The following is a 12,831-nucleotide window of genomic DNA, read 5'->3' as shown; positions in this document are numbered from 1 at the left end:
GAGTGGAGGAGAGTGAGGCGAGGGTCTGGGGGAGGTGGAAGAGGATCTCCCCCACGAAATCCTCCAGGGCCAGCTGGAGGGGTGAAGAAGCGTTCAAGAGATGCTGGAATTCTGCTCTGTTTCGAGGCATGACGATTTTTTTAAGGGTCCCACCCCACCATCACCATAGTGCGCTGACGCCCTTGGTTGATGAGATCTGCATAAAGCTGGCCCGGGGTGGAGAGATTTTTTGCGGGCACATGAGGTAGGTAGAGCCACTTTCGACCAAGAAGGTTTGTGGCATGGGTCGAAAGTGTACCCTAGGACTCCCGGTTGGGAGAGGGGGTGTTCAAGAGGAAGAGAGAGAGAGGTTGATCCTTGAGGGGACCCGATCCACCCATCGGCGGGCTAGGACCTCCCTTACTGCTCGAAAGGCGTCCTTGTGCTTTTGGGTGAGTTGGATCCTGTCCCCTGGGTTTTGGCGAGCGGGAGTAGTGAGAACAGGGGAGGCTAAGCAAGGAGGTGGTGAGGGCAAAGAAGGGACGGACCCAGTTGAGGGTTCCGAGCAGCTGCTGCAGCTGGAGGCGTGGACCCGTGTCTGGGATTTGCATCTCTGGTATGACAGGGGCGGAGTAGGAGTGCAGGAGTGGATGCCCCAGATACAAGAATGGCTCGTTCTTTTGCACCTTTTTAGGAGCCGATGTATAGGCCTGACTGTCTTAATGTGTCGGCCAGCAGCGTTATCCACTGCGGGAGGATGGTCGGCGCGGCTACTAGGATATCATCCATGTAATGGATGATTATGGCTCCGGGCGCTTTGGAAGCGAAACGGGCTAGGGCGTGATGGACAAAAAACTGACACAAGGTGGGACTGTTGAGCATTCCCTGGGGCAATACTTTCCATTGGTATCTGGGTGGGCTGCTGATGATTAAGCACCGGTACCGTGGAAAGCCGAAATGTACTCGGTCTCGGAGAGAGGGGAATACAAAAGAAACAATCCTTCAGGTCAACAATCAGGACCTGGTAGTCCGAGGGGATAAGGTTGGGGTTGGGTAAAACCGCATTGAAGAGGGCCCATGGGTTGGATGCAGGCATTTACTGCTCTGAGATCCTGTAGCACCGCCATCGGCCACTCTTCTTTTTATCACAAAGACAGGCGTGTTCCATGGCGATGTCGAGGTCTCAATGTGGCCCGCAGCCAGTTGTTCCTCCACGAGTTGGTGCATGGCAGTCAATTTTCTCTGGGCAGTGGCCACTGTTCTACCCATACTGGGGTCTTCGTGGTCCATGTGGGGGGGGGGGCAGTGGGGGCGGGCCTACTCGCCTCGAGCTCTCCCATGGCAATGGGGAGGGCGATGAATTGCCGCCCGAGTCCTGGGGGGAGCTTCCGGTGTGGCCTGCTCCCTCCCTCTTCCCAGGTGCGCCAAATGCGCCAGCCGGCCACTGATCAGGCAGCCCGGCCACCCTCGCCGATGGCCGTGCTGGAGCTCTCTGCACCCTGGGGTTTACCTGGGCCTCTGAACTGTGTGAAGGGGGCGGCGGGATGCTCTTGGGGCGTAGGAGCCCGCGGCGTGCGGCTGCCCTCGTGAGGCCGTTCCTGCAGGATACCCGCCCACATTGGGGTGTATGAGGGCTCCGGCCCGCAAGCTGGTGATCAGTGGCCCCTGCAATAAGGGATAGTTCTTGTTTAAGGGTGGAGAAAGCCCGGGGGCCGGGCCTCCCTGGGGTCCTCTCCCCTTGGGAGACCCTCCCCGGCGCGGGTTGCGGGCCCCCCTACTGGGCAGCCTGCAATCTCTACGGAAGTGTCCGGACTGGTGGCAATTGAAACATCTGCCTCGGGGCTGTTTCCTAGCGATGGAGAGGGCTGCGGCCAGGAGGTCCGCGTAGTGGGCGAAGGACCCGATATCCTGGCAAGCCTTAAGCATGTCGGCCAGTTCAGGGTTCCTACCTATACCTGTGATTGCTTTGCGGCACTCAGCGGAGGCGTTCTCCTTGGCAAGACGGCTTAGAGCTCGCCCTGAGCCTCTCCTCGTTGTCAACCTGCCTTTTGAGAGCTTCCTGGAGCCTGCTCACAAACTCGGCATAGGGTTCTTGGGGTTTTTGCCGGATGGTGGAGAAGCTCTGGGTGGGCTGGCCGGCATTGGGAACCTTGACAAATGCCTTATAGGCGCACTCAGAGGCGACCGTAAGGGTGACCTCAGGCAGGACAATCTGATCGTTGGGGTTGGCGAAAGCATCGAAACCGTAAAGCTGAGCGGCTGTGTAGGCGCCGCCGGAGGCGGCTGCCTTGCTGAAGCACTGCTGGCGGAACTCGCTTTCCCAGATCACAAATTGTGCAGGGCTTAGGAGCATGCGGAAGGTGGTCTTCCAGTCGTCCGGAACCATTAAGTGATTCCTCGCGACCGCCTCTAGCATGCCTCTCACATAGGGACTGGTGACTCCTACGTCCCGCACCGCTTTGCGGAGCTCAGTGAGGATGTTATAGCTTAAAGGGCGATACTCGACAACCCGCCGAATGACGCCACCCTCCCCCTCGGTATCTGTGAAATGGACGGGGCACAATGCGAGAATATCGGCATCGTCTTCCGTCAGGGTTTCTTTCCTTTGCAGATCGTGGCTAATACGCTCTGCGAGAGTTTTGAAACCCGCGCCATTACGTGGCGCCGACGGAGGTGCAGTGGCTTCGGAAAATGAAGGCGGAGCAAGGGGAGGGGGCGGCTGAGCCGCGGGAGAGTTTGAAACGGGCGAAGGAGCAAGGGGGGCAGAAGGAGGACAGGCGTCCAATATAGTGGATAGAGAAAATTCCGGGGTTGAAATTGAAGGTGAAAGATCGAAAGGAGGGCGGCCTACAGCAAGGGAGCCATAGGTCTGCAGGCTGATGGCGACATAACATTGTCTCCACGTCAGTAGCAGCGACATCGGCGCGCGAGGCTCTGTGCGAAGAGTGCGCCCGATGTTTTCCCAGTCCTTAAGATTCAATGTCCCCCCCTCTGGGTACCATGGACACTGAGCTTCAATCTCCTCAACCAATTTGCGCAGCTCCCTTCTCTTTACGGGGACCCTGCCGCATTTCGCTAACGCTTTCAGTTCGTCAACGTGCTTGTCATAAGCCCTGCTTTTGCAAGCTCCCATACTCACCGGTGTTCCGTCGGACGAGAGAGTGTCCTAGGACGCGTGTCTCTGGATGCGCCGATCCAGAGGACAGGCGATACCGAAACGGTGGTCCCTGGATGCGCCGATCCAGCGGACTTCGGTATCGCGGCCCTTCCCCAGGCGACGGTGAGCAGGGTGGAGGTTCGAGGATTCCCGGGTTTCGGCACCAGCTTGTAGTCGACCCTCGTGGTCAGCGTAAGAACGAGACGCGGAGATAACATCTGGTGGAGATCGCCAGCAGCGGGAGCCCGGAGGTCCGTGTTCCTAGCGAGTCTCTCGTCTGCCGGTTCCTGGCACCTTTTATTGTTATTCTCTCGGGGGCGTGTAGGAGGGAGTACCGGGGGGAGTTCCGGGAGAGCGGGAGGCGGGAGGTCGGGAGATCATCATGTGATGCATGATCTCACCTGGCTACGTGCGGAGAGGAGCGTAAGCGTCTGAGCCTAATCCTCACCTGGGGGCAAGACCATTGTCCCTGCGCCCGGTGATTGAGCCAGACAGTTCATGACCCGTGACTCATAGAGGGATGAGGAGTGGGGGTGCGGTGCGACCAGAAGGCCGTAGGTCCGTTGGCGTCCCAACGTTCTACCACGGTGCTGCTGGGTCAGCAGTGCATTACTACAGGGGATGCATGTCCTTTCTCCCACCAATTGAGGCTCAACTGCAAAGAACATCCATCCATATTTATTCCCCTCCTGCCTCACCTGGATTCTAAAGCCCAGAGAGAGGAGAAATTTGCATGGGAGATTTGGCAAACATGGGGCAGTTTAAGCAACTCTGCTACCCACCCAAAAAGACATAAGAACATAAGAACTAGCCTGCTGGATGAGACCAGAGTCCATCTAGTCCAGCGCTCCGCTACTCGCAGTGGCCCACCAGGTGCCTTTGGGAGCTCACGTGCAGGATGTGAAAGCAATGGCCTTCTGCTGCTGCTGCTCTTGAGCACCTGGTCTGCCAAGGAGGATCAAGATTGGTAGCCAAAGATCGACTTCTCCATAAATCTATCCAAGCCCCAGGTTAGTGGCCTTCACCAGCTCCTGTGGCAGCATATTCCAATCACACCAATCACACGTTGCGTGAAGAAGTGTTTCCTTTTATTAGTCCTAATTCTTCCCCCCAGCATTTTCAATGGATGCCCCCTGGTTTTAGTATTGTGAGAAAGAGGGAGAAATTTCTCTCTGTCAACATTTTCTACCCCATGCATAATTTTATAGACTTCAATCATATCCCCCCTCAGACGTCTCCTCTCCAAACTAAAGAGTCTCAAACGCTGCAGCCTCTCCTCAAAACGAAGGTGCTCCAATCCCTCAATCATCCTCGTTGCCCTTCTTTGCACTTTTTCTATCTTTTTTATATCCTTTTTAAGATGTGGTGACTAGAACTGAACACAGTACTCCAAGTGCGGTCGCCATCTTAAATGCTTATAAGACCCCATCTTATATGCTCGTTTTATTTCAGCAGACTTTGTGTGGGGAGGACTTGGGGGGGGGGGTGTTACCAAGTTTTGCCCTTCAATTCTCAATAGAATTAAGATTCTTGAAATCAGTAGCAGTGAGAGAGAAAGAGCCGTGGGCCCAGAGAATTAAGAAATAGGAGTACTCTTGGCCAGGTCCTCTCAGACCCCATCATGAGGTTTATTAGCTTATTTGGGGGTGGGGGAGGGAAAGAAAGAGAGAGAGAGAGAAATCTTCGGAATTTCCAGATGGGCATCACTGTGGCACCAGCCTACAGCTTTTCTAGCACCCACTGAGTGCTTTTAGGCAGCAGATGGGGCCAAGTGGGGCTTTTGCCCAGCAATGCTTCAGATGAGTCTCATGAGATTTGATGGGTTGCACAGATTCTATTGGCAGTAGCTGTAACTACAGCACAAGGATATCCCCTGTACGATTGAAGGTAACCTGTGGCAGCCATTTTGTGGCTGACACCACCTCCTTCCGTAGCCATTTTGTGGCCATGCCCACCCCATTGTGCCAGAATTCCAAATTCCAGAGTTCTTTGAAAGATAGGTTTCACAGATACAAGGAACAAAGGCATTCTTGGTAGCACTACCTAACATTATAATGCATTATGGAGCTCATTATGGAGCTCCCTCTGATCAGGTATCTTTTTAATTATTTGTTTTGTTTATTTTAACGTATACACTGTAGTTCTCTTTCACAAGCAGTATTTATGACAGCTGATACCAAAAAAATAATCATCCAACAGGATAAAAGCTAAAGATACTATACAACGTATAACATTTGCATTCAGACCAGTTCACTCAAAGGCTTTCCTTTTCAGGGCAAGAGAGCCACAAAAATGGACCGTCACCTTTGGAACCTATTTAAACCCCCCTCTAATGGTACGGTTTGTGAAGAGCATTACAGTTCATGAGAAGTACCAATATCCAGCCTATGAACATGACATTGCTGTTGTAAAGTTGGCTGAACGTGTGGAGTTTACAAGGGCCGTTCACCATGTTTGCCTTCCAGATGCAACTGAGGTTGTCCCATATAATATAGATGCTGTTGTTACTGGATGGGGAGCCCTTAGTAATGATGGTAAGTAATTCCATTTAGAATATTGTAGTATTATCTTTCATCAGTGATAAGACTAACAGGGCCATGACCTAGTAGCTCATTCTTGTCAGATCTTGGAAGCTAAGCAGGGTTGGCCCTGATTAGGACTTGGATGCGAAACCACCAAGGAAGTTCAGGATTGCTACACAGAGACAGGTCTCTTGCCTTGAAAACCCTACTGGGTTAAATAGTGAAACACAGTAAGTTGGCCAGCCCTTTCCACCACAAGACTACCAGAAAAGAGGCATATTCTCTTTCGCACAAAGACTAGTTGGAAGTCTATGCTGAAAATTCATGTACCTACCTGTATGCAAACACTTCTGCCTTATCAGTACTACTTTGCCCCTCCAGGCACCTGCATCGTTTATCCTTTAGTTAGCATTAATTGGTTAGAAAGTTGTCCATATCAGGGGAGAGGGCAAGCTTTTGCTGGGTGATGTCCAAGCCGCACCCGGACAAAAAACCTCCTCCAGGCACTCCCAGGAGAGCAGAACATCCCAGCCTCACCTGCACAGGGTGTAATGTGCAGAGTTGGAGCTCCCTTAGCCCCACCCCCTGGCCAGCCTGGAGACCCAGGGCATAGCCTTATCTCATTGCTTTTAGTAGGCCTAGTCTTACTAAAGCATTTCAACAATAACTTGAAAAGATAGTCCAATGCAGAACTGGGTCTGCTAAAAGCAGGGAGATTGGGGCTACATTCCTGATCTCCAAGGTCAGTGCCTATGTTTTCAAGACATTTCAACAGCATACCCATGAGCCTTTGCTAAATATGCACATTAATTTTGGAATGTGGCCCCATCTCCCTGCTATTGTTAACATCTTAAGATTATCATGACAGCTTATGAGCTACGCTATATAAATAATAATGCAATTTAAAACAGAATGATAATGGCATTTTAATATATTCAGTCCAAAACAGAATTACACACTTCTGTTGACCTCCTTCATTTTATTAAAAACAGCCATAGGCCATCAAAAACAAAACAAAGCACAGTATTGTTAACAAACAGTTAACAACCAATTTCACATGACACCCATGATTTCCATATTCTGCTAGTAATGGAACTTTGCCACTGCATATAAAATGGTGGGATCCTTATCTTCAAGCAAAAACTCAGCAAGTCAGTCAGTGCCAGGTCCAGTGGCTTTATGTGTTTGATATTATTAATATATATGATTAAAACTTCTAAATTGTACTCAGATTAATAATGAGAATCAGTCACATGGCACTAGTACTTTCTTGATCACTTCCAAGGACCACTTAAAAGTGGCCAAGGTAGAACATGCACACATCTTGTGATAGATGTGTGCAAACATGCACCAAAGCCGCTGGGTCGGAAACATTCCCCATTTCCAGTTGTCCAGCTAAAATATCTGGCACAAACCACATCTGCCCTTCTGAAGCCACCTCCCATCCATGCGTTGGACAGAGCTTTACAGTCACTGTATCATTTGTGAAGTTTGCTGGTCTAGCAGGATTGTTAACAAAATGATAACTGCATTTGATCTTACACTGCACATGATGGGAGGGGCTTCTGTGCCTTGCTTTGGGTGTGGCAAATGCTTTGTAGATACTAACGAAGCGTTTGGGGTTTTTTTAAGGTGAAACCCCTAATATTCTTCAACAAGCCACAGTTGCGCTCATAGACTCCAACACGTGCAATAGAAAAGAAGTGTACAATGGAGCTATAACACCTGGAATGCTGTGTGCCGGATATCTGGAAGGAGGAGTTGATTCCTGCCAGGTAGGCCTGATGTGATCTGTCTCAGCAGGAGCAACGTACTACCACATGATTTGGGGCTTACTCTGGAGCAATCCTGGGTACTTGAGGCCTTCCTCATTCTCATGCTCCCTTGGCTGTCTCTTAGGCGGAGGTCCACACAGCGGGGCTCTAGGAGTCCTAAGCCTGCACTTCCATCCCAGGACACTTCCAGGACGGGAAGTTCTCATGCTCATGTCTCTTCTGCCATGGAGCCCTTATGTTTATGAACACTGCTTTTCACCTTCCTTCTCTCCTCTTTGGCTCCTGACTCGCTTTGGGATTGTAGGCAGATAAATCATTTGTTCCAGCTGTTTCTAGATAGGACTCTTCTAGTCCTGTCTACCTTAATATTGGAAATACTCGATAGGATGCAACAACCAAGGGTAAGCAGACATTCCTTTCTTACAAAGAACAAGTCAAGCAGGGGCGTAACGAGGCAGCCCTGGGCAAACTGTAGCCCTGGGCAAAACTTGAGTTGGATCCCCCCCAGTGGGCGGCCACTCCACCACGACCAGTGGGCGGCCACTCCACCACGACCAATTTTTTTTTGCACCAGGACATTGGTGCCTGCAGAGGGTGCATTTTTAGACATATCAGCACCGAAATTTCAGCATATCATCAGGAGACTGTCCTTATGCTACTCCCCAAGTCTAGTGAGGTTTGGTTCAAGGAGTCCAAAGTTATGGACTCCCAAAGGGGGTGCCCCATCCCCCATTGTTTCCAATGGGAGCCAATAGGAGATGGGGGCTACAGTTTTGAGGGTCCATAACTTTGGCCCCACTGCACCAAACCTGGGGGGTATCATCAGGGCAGTCTCCTGATGGGACTCTGAAAGTTTTGAGACTGTGCCTTCAGAAATGTGCCCCCCCCCCCCGCCTACAACCCCCATGGACAGCAATACAGAAAACTCAATGCAGAACAAAGATTCTTGGGCAAATTTCTGATATGTTCCTGCAGGGGGCGCATTTTTGGATGTATCTGCACCAAAATTTCAGGGTATCATCTGGAAACTGTCCTGATGGGACCCCCCAAGTTTGGTGCAGTTTGGTTTAGGGGGTGCCCCATCCCCCATTCTTTGCTAAGGAGATGGGGGCTACCCTTTTGAGGATCCATAACTTTGGACCCCCTGAACCAAACTGCACCAAACCTTGGGGGTACCATAATGACAGTCTCCAGATGATACCCTGATATTTTGGTGCTGATACGTCCAAGAATGCCCTCCCTGCAAGAACATCTCGAAATTTGCCCAAGAATCTTTGTTCTGCATAGTTTTCTGAATTGCTGTCAATGGGGGTTGCAGGCTGGGGGGGGGGCACATTTCTGAAGGCACAGTCTCATAACTGTCAGGGTCTCATCAGGAGACTGCTCTAATGATACCTCCCAGGTTTGGTGCAGTTTGGTTCAGGGGGGCCAAAGTTATGGACCCTCAAAACTGTAGCCCCCATCTCCTATTAGCTCCCATTGGAAACAATCGGGGATGGGGCACCCCCTTTGGGAGTCCATAACTTTGGACTCCCTGAACCAAACCTCACCAAACTTGGGGGGCATCATAAGGACAGTCTCCTGATGATACGCTGAGATTTTGGTGCCACTAGCCTAAAAACTGCGCCCTGCAGGCCAAGAATGGAAAACCACTAAAATACCCAAAAACGAACCCAGCATTTTGATGCCCCCCACAAGGTGATGCCCTGGGCAGCTGCCCACCTTGCCCAATGGGCATTACGCCAGTGAAGTCAAGAAATATATGTAAAATTCCATGAGGAGTTGTCTTTTTTAGCATGGCCCCACATAATGAAACTATTATGCGGCCATGTAGATGCTGAAAAATTAACTGATCCTTATCCAGGGTCATATTCTGTTTCATGGGGAGAACGAACATGGTGTAGTGATCAAGAGCTGTGGACTTTAAGCTGGAGAACCAGATCTGACTCTCCTCTCTTCTGCATGAAGCTTGCTGGGTGACCTTAGGCAATTCAAAGTTCTCTCAGGACTCTCTCAGCCTCATGTACCTCACAAGGGTCTGTTGTGGGGAGAGCAGAGGTGTAGCTGGGCCAGAGTGCGCCTGGTGCACACTCTGGCTTTTTCGCGCCCCCCCCCCCGCTCCGTTGTGGCACCCCTCCCCGCGGTGCCCCCCCCCCCACCACACACTTACTTTAGCAAACCGAGCAGGCTGGAGAAGAGCCCTGCCTGTTCCTTTCCAGGCTGCAAACGACCTGGTGGGAACTACGTTTCCCAGGGTCTCCTGGGAAATGTAGTTCCCACCAGGCTGTTAGCAGCCTAGAAAGGAACACAGGCAGGCCTCCTCTCTAGCCTGCTCCGTTTGTTAAAGTAAGTGGGGGGTGTCGTGGGGGGGCGGGGGTGAGCTGAGTGGCTGACCAACAAGGGGGGAAGGGGTCAGGGGGGATTTTCTGCCCCCAACGTGACCCAAAGCCGTGCGCTCAGTGCATGGTGCATCTCCCCCGCCCCCTGGTAGCCCCGCCACTGGGGGAGAGGAAAGGAAGTAATTTGTAAGCTGCCTTAAGATTCCTTAAAGGTAGAGAAAAATGCAGTATAAAAGCCAATTATTCTTGTTCATGAACTTTTTTAGCCTACCGTCACTTTCTACAAAATTCTCAAAAATGGGTGATCTTGCCACCCAAGTGACTCATGTTTTTATATATTAACTACGAACAAAGACAGTGTGCTCCAGAAAACTGTTGGTGGGTTAACGGCACCCATCGAGGGGGGCAGCCCCCGCTGCCTTTCCCCCTCCCTCAGCCCTGCATCACAAGCTCCCTCCTCAACTCCCTTCTCTTCCTGGATGCCTGCTTTGGCACACAGAGGCTAATGGCGGCCACAGAGTTGGGTGCCTTTCCTCCCGTGTCACCAGCTCCCTCCTCCTCTCCCCGGATGCAGTAGTGAATGGTGCAGTTGCAGCCACTGTGACCAATGCCTGCTCCTGCTCCTCCTCAGACAGTTGTAGACAGTACAGTGACTATCATTATTCAACATTATGGGAGAAGGGTGACTGCACGAGAGAGTGTTCATGTTGTATTTTATCCATTCTGTGGACGCCCCACACCCAAGCTGTGTGTTTGTGGCAATTGGCAGGAAGTGAGTCATCATCCCCATGGCTAGCCTTTAATATAATAGAATTAATTGTCTTTTATTCCTGTCACTTAGATGCTGCTGCCTTCATTTATCACCAAGTGTGAAATATACAGGTTTATACTCCAGTAGTTTGGTATTCATGGGGAATGATGAATGGACATGGAGATCCTATGAACCCAAATATAAGCAACTATTAGAAAAGATTTACTAATACTATAAACATAATAATGACTTAACAGGACATTTGTAGTGTATGCACATCTTCCCGGTTATTCTGTTAAAATAACTGTAGTTCTAGGAGGTGAGGATCTCCGTTGTAGTGCACTCCCATAATTAAATAGCCCGTTTCTCTCACAACTATCTAACCTAGCAGGGGACTAGCTAACCTCTTTGAAATCTTCTTTCTGGTCAGACTCTTCCCTGGCTGTTCTTAAGAACATAAGAAAGAGCCTGCTGGATCAGACCAGAGTCCATCTAGTCCAGCTCTCTGCTACTCGCAGTAGCCCACCAGGTGCCATTGGGAGCTCACATGCAGGATGTGAAAGCAATGGCTTTCTGTGGCTGTTGCTCCCGAGCACCTGGAGCTTGATACTGTTCTTGATACCACTGCTTCGGAAATGCATCAGGACTCTGGAACTAAGACACCCAAGCAGTTCTGGGAAGGTCCCATTGCCTCTCCTTGCAATCCCTGTGTGGTTCTTCTGTTCAGACAGCTCTTCTTCTGCTTTCCTTGTCTGCCTTCAGTTCAATCTCATTTACCTGCCATTGACTCAGAAAATCTAACCTGGATACACCTGGCTTTAGATCTTCTCAGCTGAACGTATCCCTTTGGTCAATCACCACCCTCTGCCTCTTGGGCCACAGACTTGTTGTTGTTGCCCAAGAGAATGGGTAGAATATCCACAAACTGATCGAGGGTTTGTGACTCCTTTCAGAGGCGTGGGTCCCCTATCTAAATTGAGGACTCCAGTAAATCTCCCTGGGTGGACTTGGCTATTTTGAAATTGGAGACAAGGCAGGGAGGAGGCACATCTGCAAACGGAGTTACTTTTCCAGTTCAGCAATTTCAGCTGCATCCAAAGCTCTGACTGAATGGCCATTGTCTGAGGCTACTGCGATTGTATTTCCTCACACTGAAAATGCCCTTTTTCTTCTCTAGGGTGACTCTGGTGGCCCGCTGGTTACTCCTGACACAAGAGGCATGTGGTACCTTGTCGGCATAGTCAGCTGGGGGGATGAATGTGGGAAACCCAACAAGCCAGGAGTCTACACTCGGGTGACTTACTATCGTGACTGGATTGCTGCCCGTACAGGACTCTGAGGCAAAAGTTCCACATCTTTGAAGCACACGGGCAGTATGCAGGTCATACTTGTGCCTCTGTATTACGAGTTTGTTTATGAATGCAACTGCCTGATTTCAAAAGCCATCAACTTTGCTCTGATATGTTCAGAAGAAAGTGAAGGATACAGAAAACTGAATACGGAGCAAGAGGGTGGGATTTTTCTTGCCAGGTTGTTGTCAACTAAACGTCAGCTAAAAATAATACTCCTCCTCTTGTTACAAGGAGCTTATTTGCTCTCCATTGGGTTAAGCATTTGCAGCTGCCTGACTTCACTAAAGTGTATGTCACAAGGACACTTTTACGGCACTTCTAATCTAAGCAGACCACTGACAGAAAAGCCAGCTCAGCAGCAAGATGCAGGTTCTAAACAATGCAAAGAAAAAACTTGTTACTCATAGAATTGCATAACAATTTTTGTTCATCCCTTTCTGATTGGCAACCAAATATAAAAACTACCATAATGAACAGATTTGGTATCAGTCAAGTTGTGGATTTATACCAACCAAAAGAAAACTCTTTCAAGGTTGTGAATAACCAAGCACCTTTCCCACCCCACATTACTGTGATCCAAACCATGTGACTAATTTTGTAATTTTATATTTCTACACACATACCAATGTAGGATGCATCTGAAAAATTGGGTTGCAGTTCACAAAAAAGTTTTTAACACAACAAATCTTTGGCAAGTAAATTAGTAAGAAATCTGTTTGCGTTTCCCCTTGTACCTTTACCTAGCAAAAAAGCATGGGCAAATTTGGATATGTAGTGGATGAGAAGTGTTTGGATCACTGGGAATGATTTTGCTGATGTATTTTCTAAACAGATTATGTCATTTGTCACAAGATATGAAGCTTCACATCTACAGAAGCAAAGCAGCAGTTCAAAGGGGGACATTAGATGTCCCACCAATAACGACAATCCACTGCCCTGCCTGCACGCTGCACTGA

The sequence above is a fragment of the Sphaerodactylus townsendi genome, linkage group LG11 (genome assembly GCF_021028975.2).
Source record: "Sphaerodactylus townsendi isolate TG3544 linkage group LG11, MPM_Stown_v2.3, whole genome shotgun sequence".
NCBI lineage: Eukaryota > Metazoa > Chordata > Lepidosauria > Squamata > Sphaerodactylidae > Sphaerodactylus > Sphaerodactylus townsendi.
Note: the sequence above shows the minus strand (reverse complement) of the source record.